The 6519-nt window shown below is 39.8% G+C and overlaps 1 protein-coding gene across 4 annotated transcripts in view; it reads right to left on the bottom strand.

The window, feature by feature from the left end:
* fsip1 (fibrous sheath interacting protein 1) overlaps nt 1-6519 on the bottom strand; it is a 30418-nt gene that overhangs the window by 5824 nt on the left and 18075 nt on the right. The gene's annotated exons all lie outside the window — the stretch shown is intronic.

The raw sequence follows: 6519 nt of genomic DNA, 5'->3' as shown, positions 1-6519 counted from the left end.
GTGTGTGTGTGTGTGTGTGTGTGTGTGTGTGTGTGTGTGTGTGTGTGTGTGACCAAACTGATAAGGAGTAGGTATTGATCAAATAAAAAAAACGATAGTACCAATGGTTTAAAATTAAAGAAACTACAGGCTAATGTATTGAAGTTATGTATTAATTTCTATATCTTTAGATAAAAACAAAATGATGTATGTTCTAGCTTACTGTCCTAAAGAACACTCATTAACACTAGTCGTTGGTGACCAACCATCATCTGTCCCCCTCAAAGCAATCTAGAATCGGGTCGGTTCACTTCCATGTTTATTCCACATTTTTAAAAGGTATAATTGACACCACACTCAGAAAACAATGATCTTCTTAGAACTGTAAATTAAGCTTGAGTCATTGCAACTTGAGACTTATGGTAAAAAAAATTAAATAAATGTCAGTGTTTGTTTCGTGACTGGGTCAATAAAAAAAGTCCCCCACCGGCTGGAGTATTAATGGGCAGAAATGCCTTTTGACCAGTACCAGCCGGTGAAATGGGAACTACAAATTAGAATTTCCAACACAGATGAGAGAAAGAGATGGAAGAAAGTGTTTTTCACTGTTGTGACAAAACACTGTGACTCTTTAAAAGTGGTTGACCTTAATTCTAGGGAGGCCAAGGGTGTCTGTGGGTGACTGTTTTCCTGTATGTCTACTCTCTACAGAACAGTTATGCAAACAGCCACTTCAGCTCTTTGCAGTACTTGGCTTCAGCTTACCAATAGACACCACTTTAATTTCTGTAAAGAGCTGCATAGAGGACAGCTGTCAAAGGCAAATACATGATATGTTTGATTGAGGTGGTTCCAGAGAGTACCCTTCTTCCACTGGGTTATCACTGAGACAGGAACAGCAATGTTAAGCCTGGTTGGAAGTTTGTCAACACAGCATTATCATCAGATTGCAAAAGGATAAATAGAGCAGGACAAATTTTACATTTTTGGTAACCATTGCAGAGTTAAAGGAAGTCTGTAGCTGTGTGAGTTGCTACCGTTGGGTCTGGTTTTGGAGTCATTCCCAAACATACATCCTCTGGCATAAACATGTGAAATACAAGCTGGAGGCGGAGAATCTCTAGACTCTCATAATAGCCCTGACCCATTAAACCAACGGCTGCCCGTTGGCAGAAAAGGCAGTCGGACTGACTGCATCCCCGAGTTGGCCCAAAAAAGTGCCATGGAACACACCAAAGTGATTCAGACTGCCAATACCAGCTGATTGGACAAACGCGTCACGTGGGTCTGGTTTCTCCAGAAATTCAAGGCCAGAGTGTCACGGCCGCTTGTTCAGAATACAATCTCATATGTTACTAAAATAGTTCACCGAAACGTGTTTCTGAAAACATTTTAAGCAAAAATGGGCCATGCGGTTAGTTTCAGATTGACAGCAGCAATTTCTCAGATTTTGAGAGACTCTAGTCACACTCAACCAGCTCGTCATTTCTGGATTAGCACTCCACCAATCAGATTGGTCATTTTAGTCCAACTGCCAGCAGTGCCTGCCTTTGGACCGAGCCTGTCAGGTCATTAGTTTAGTGGTAGTATGAATGCACATAATTGTTGTAAAACTTTGTTGCTGAAAAGAGAGAGCTGTAGCTTAGCTGTAACTCGCCCGGGGTCCAACCCCCTATGGGCGGGTTGAAAAAATACAAAACTCGCTGGCTTGTAGTTCACTGCCTCTGGGGGTTAAAACTTGTTATTGTGCATAATTTGAACTGACATGGACACGCTTGTTTGTCAACTGTTGCGCTGCCACTCTTCTTGATTCCCACTTCGAAATTAGACTGTTTTTTTTTTTTTTATTTCTGCCATAGTTCAGTGTGTTTAACATTTGCCACTCGAGGCATTTTCTTTTATTGCTTATCCGAGATAACAAATCTCCAAACAGAATTAGTTTTTCACACCTTGAATCTCAGTCAAGTTGTTCTGTCTGCAGAGGGATTACCTGTTGTGATTGGATAAAGAATAACTTCAGGGGTGCATTTATAGACATTTCCATCTTCATTTTGTCAAAGCGGGGATGGTGACTCGTTCATGTCCGCTCAATTTCCGGTTGATTGGGATTCTATAAAGGTAAGGTGCGCAGAACCTGGCGTACTCCCGGTTTAATATATGTAAATATTTCTGTGCGTAGGTACTTTTCAAGTTTTGGCCGTATGCCAACTTCTATTATGAGCCCTCTGGAGAATATACAGCTTTAGTTGAGAAAAAAGTTAAAAACAAACAGCGCAGGGCATGGATTGAGGAAAAGCGTGGAGAGCCATTCAGCACTTAGTGCCACAAATTGAGGGAGCCCAAAAAAAATTGTATTGAGTGCAAATTGAAACATTAGGTACAATTCTTCAGCCCCCCCAGGAAGCCCTCGCCACACCGCTTGAACTGCTTCTCTGCTGCTCAGTTGTTGTGAACATTTTGATTGATTTGAGTTGTACCAATTCATCAAAAAAGAAAATGGCTTTGACATGGATGCTCATGATCCTGACACATTATTAGATAATTATCTATTATTCCGCAAATGAGCGATACCATAAACAAGAACATTTGCTCCAGGCACCCCGGCTGTCGACTGGCTCATTCACACAAAGTTAGAGTCAAATAAATTCTAAAGCACGATATGTCTGGTGGTTATTTTTAGAATACCAGCATTACAGTTTCAGACATATCATACTGCTCCCTGTGCTCTTGCTTCCCCACCTGCTATCCAGACCCAGCAGGCTCATTGTATCCATCTCAGTCTGGCCTGCAGCCACACAAAGCCATATGCAGAGAAAGTAAGCACAGAAAACCCCTGTCACTACCATATACAACGCCCACGAGTCCATGCAACTTCACGTCTTAAAAAGCTTGTTTACCTTCCATTGTTCTTATTGAGTATGGCAGAAAATTACATATTGTAAGTTTAATCCCAGCTTGCTAGAGTAGAGAGAAACTTAATAGCACAATGGATCCTCAAACATTTTGTAAAGAGTCAACATCCTAAATTGCTAACAACCAACGCTACTTAAAGAGGGGGGAATGGTTTTGTGCCCTAAACTAAACAGGACTATGATGTAGCACACGGCTGAAGTTGCCCGCACGTCTACTAGGAAATACTGCTCTAAAATACCAGTGAAGAACTGCCAATGTGAACACACCCAGAGGTTCACAGTATACGATTTCCAAAAATAGGTCTAAAAACAGTTTTAACCTTCTTTTTTGAAAAGTGAAAAACTACTAATATCTTTAAATTTGATTAGATATCCCCTTTTAAATTAGGAGGTTTCATTTTTGGTGCAGCAGTAAAGACACCAGCAGCCTACATAGAGTGGTTTACAACTACCAATGCACACATCAAAAATACCATCTTTATAACAAAACACCATCTATGGCCATAAGTGGGAACACCTCTTGATCTCTGCCACTCATTGTAAACAGTGAAAAGGAGAGACTAATGTGGAGAACCCTTCACAATACAATCTCTATTTCAGGAGATCAGAAAATGGCAAACAAGAGCAGACAGTGTGACAAGCCAAAAGCTGACAGCCAGTGGCCATGGATGGAATGGAGAATAGAAGAGAGTGAAAGAATCCTTTTTTTTTTTCTCCATGGCTCCTCTTTTCTGGCAAACCTGACCAGCCTTCGATGGAAAAAGAGCTAGAGGGAAAATGCAGAGTTGGCACAACAATGTGGCTTAACGCCTGAACAGTGAACAGATTCAGGCCAACTTTGACCTATCATGGGTGGGTACCCTCTTAGCATGAAAGGACTGTAGGTGTGTGTTTACGATTTACAAGTTTCATGCTGATATTTTTGTATTATACCAGGAATGTGTTACATTTTGTGGTTTTAATACAAACTTTTATCATCCAACCAGGCATAAAATGTTTTTGAGAAGCTCAATTCTAGTCCCCATGCCTTACCTGGCTTGCAAGAAAAGTAAAGTACGATTTATTTATGTCGGCCTGATAACACCAAGATTGCCCTGCTAAGACCATCCGGTCTTCCAGTAAATTTTGGGATTGTCCTTCCTTTTGCAGTTGATCCAGGAAAACAGCCAAATGAGTTTGATCAGATCTTGAGTATGACAGATTTAGCTTTGACAGTTAAAAAAAAACACTACTTCTGAACACTTCTATCTGGAAATGTATTTTTTTCTACTGTAGTTTTAGACTCATTAACAGGAAACAATGACAATAACAATGTCCTATCATAATACTTTTCTTTGAGGAAAGGCCAAGACCTTTTCTGCACAGGCAAATTACAGCGAGAACTGGAAAATAAAGGTGAGGGAAGAGATTTGTTGGCAAAGAGATGCATTTTACTGGAGTGGGGGTTTTGTTTGGATTCTAGAGAAAGGAAAAGCAGAGATGATGACGCACAAAATGACAGGTCTCAGATCTGAATCCAACACAACACAGCTTTTGTTTAAATAAATCACTGCAAAAAGGTAAATCAGGTAATACTTTAGACAACCACTTTAGTTCTTAACAGCACACACTATACACCACTATATGAGACTGATCTTTGGACTATTTTCCACCTTTACAATAGGTGCTACACTCCAGGAGCATACTTCCATTTTGGAGAGAGAACATCAAATATCCAATCCAATTTTTTTGAATTATTAAAAGGTTTAGTAAAAGGTTTTCATTTCAAACAGATTCCTAAAAGTAATTTATGAACATGAAAACGTGTTACATAAGCTCCTTTCTCTGGAATTCTACATTTTTTTTTTGGAAGTCTTGTCATCACTAACACTACTTAAAAACGTTTGACAGACAAAAACACACTACTTTATCTGGGCCACATTACCACAAGCTTATATAATTGCTTTTGGACTAGATCTTCAAAATCCTTCCTAGACATGAGTGTCTTTGATCTCTGAAAAGGAAGACGATAAGATCATCTTCCAAAATGATAAACTACTATTTCAATAGTATAAGTATTGGTAGCACTTAGAAGAATACTTACTCCATCTAAAAGGATATTGGATTTTCCTAAAAATGCTTTGTTTGACTTAACTATGCAATTGAACACAAAAAGTATTTTCCTAACTGATCTCTTTTTAGTTAGCAGGCTCATAATACACAAGAACTATGCAGAAAGCCTGCAAAGTTGGTACACAGGTGTGAAAAGACTGTGAGAAGACATTTGAGTTACGGATGTTACAAATCAACTTTTGAGTATACTGGAGCCGTGTGAAACTGTTCAAGAATGCCCTCCCGGACAAATTCCTTACAAATAAATCTTTTTCCAACCACAAAACAAGCTTGGTGGCACAAAGAATATACACAGTGAGCGTGCTGTTTACACTGGAGTCGCTCGCTGGGTTCAATCATTTAGTGATCGTATATCAAACGCAGCTATATTCAAAGAGTGTCTAGCTATACCATAAGTTAAGAGACTGGTGGTTTTGATGTTTTGTGATCATAATGAGGGAATGGTGTCCTTGAGCTTGGCTTAATTAGCAAGAAATTCCATTTGCGTCCCCTTAATTAAGCCAGGAATAGGTTTGGGTTACATGGCATGGTGTTTGATGTAAGGGTGTGGCTGCCACTTTGTTTTTATTACCTCACTGTTTGTGAGGATTTTTTTTGTTTAAATTAGGCAGGTATGCATCATGTTGTGGTTATTCACTGTGATAACTAATGTGTTGGTGAAGTTAAGGACATTTAAATTTGTATTCTATTGTCAGCAGCGCTGTGAAGAAGCTAACGATACAGATCCGTTTTTGCGACACGACTGAAGCGTGGTGTCACCGTTACACATCCATGGTAGATGCTCCCAGCCCCTGACTTGCAGCTGATAGGATGAACGTGTCTCGTGGGTCTTGCTGCTCGAGAATTTCAAACCACTGTCATGGCGCCTTGGAATATAATGTCATATTTTCCGAAAATAGTTCACTGAAACATCTTTCTGAAAACCTTTTAAGCGAGAAATAGACATACAGTTGCTGAATCTGTCTTCATTATAAATCGACAGGTTAGTTTTATTGGTTGTTGTCTACTTCTACTGGATAGTTGCATCGCGTTCAACGGATTAATTTGCATAAAGATGGGGATTGGCGAGCTTTTCTGACGCGCAGCCTTTTTTTTTTTTTAAATGCATTGCCGCCTTTCCGGAATGCTTTGCTGCGACGTTGAAACTGCTTGATGTCACCCATAGGAATAGAGTGGAGCACGGTGCAACAGAAGCACCGCATCGACAATGAATCACCACTGTAACTTGTAGTTTTGTTGCGCACAACTGGATGAAGCTACCTTATACGAGCAATGACAAAGTCAAGCCACTAAAGCTATCTTAAATGTTTTCCCTTTGCCTTTTCTTTCACACAAGATTTAAAGTCAAAAATGTCAGAGAAAGCAGAAATCAGAGCTATCCACTTTTTGTTTTCGGAACATTCTTGTGTTGTGCCTTAAGCTACAGCGTTTGGGGAAAGAACTATGAGGGGCCGTTAGGGACTTTACTCAGAATTACCTCTCACGAACACATGTGAAATGCTCTTACATACACTAC

This window comes from Etheostoma cragini, chromosome 20 (genome assembly GCF_013103735.1).
Source record: "Etheostoma cragini isolate CJK2018 chromosome 20, CSU_Ecrag_1.0, whole genome shotgun sequence".
Classification (NCBI taxonomy): domain Eukaryota; kingdom Metazoa; phylum Chordata; class Actinopteri; order Perciformes; family Percidae; genus Etheostoma; species Etheostoma cragini.
The sequence above is the reverse complement of the archived record's forward strand: the minus strand, read 5'-3'. Positions and strand labels throughout refer to the sequence as shown.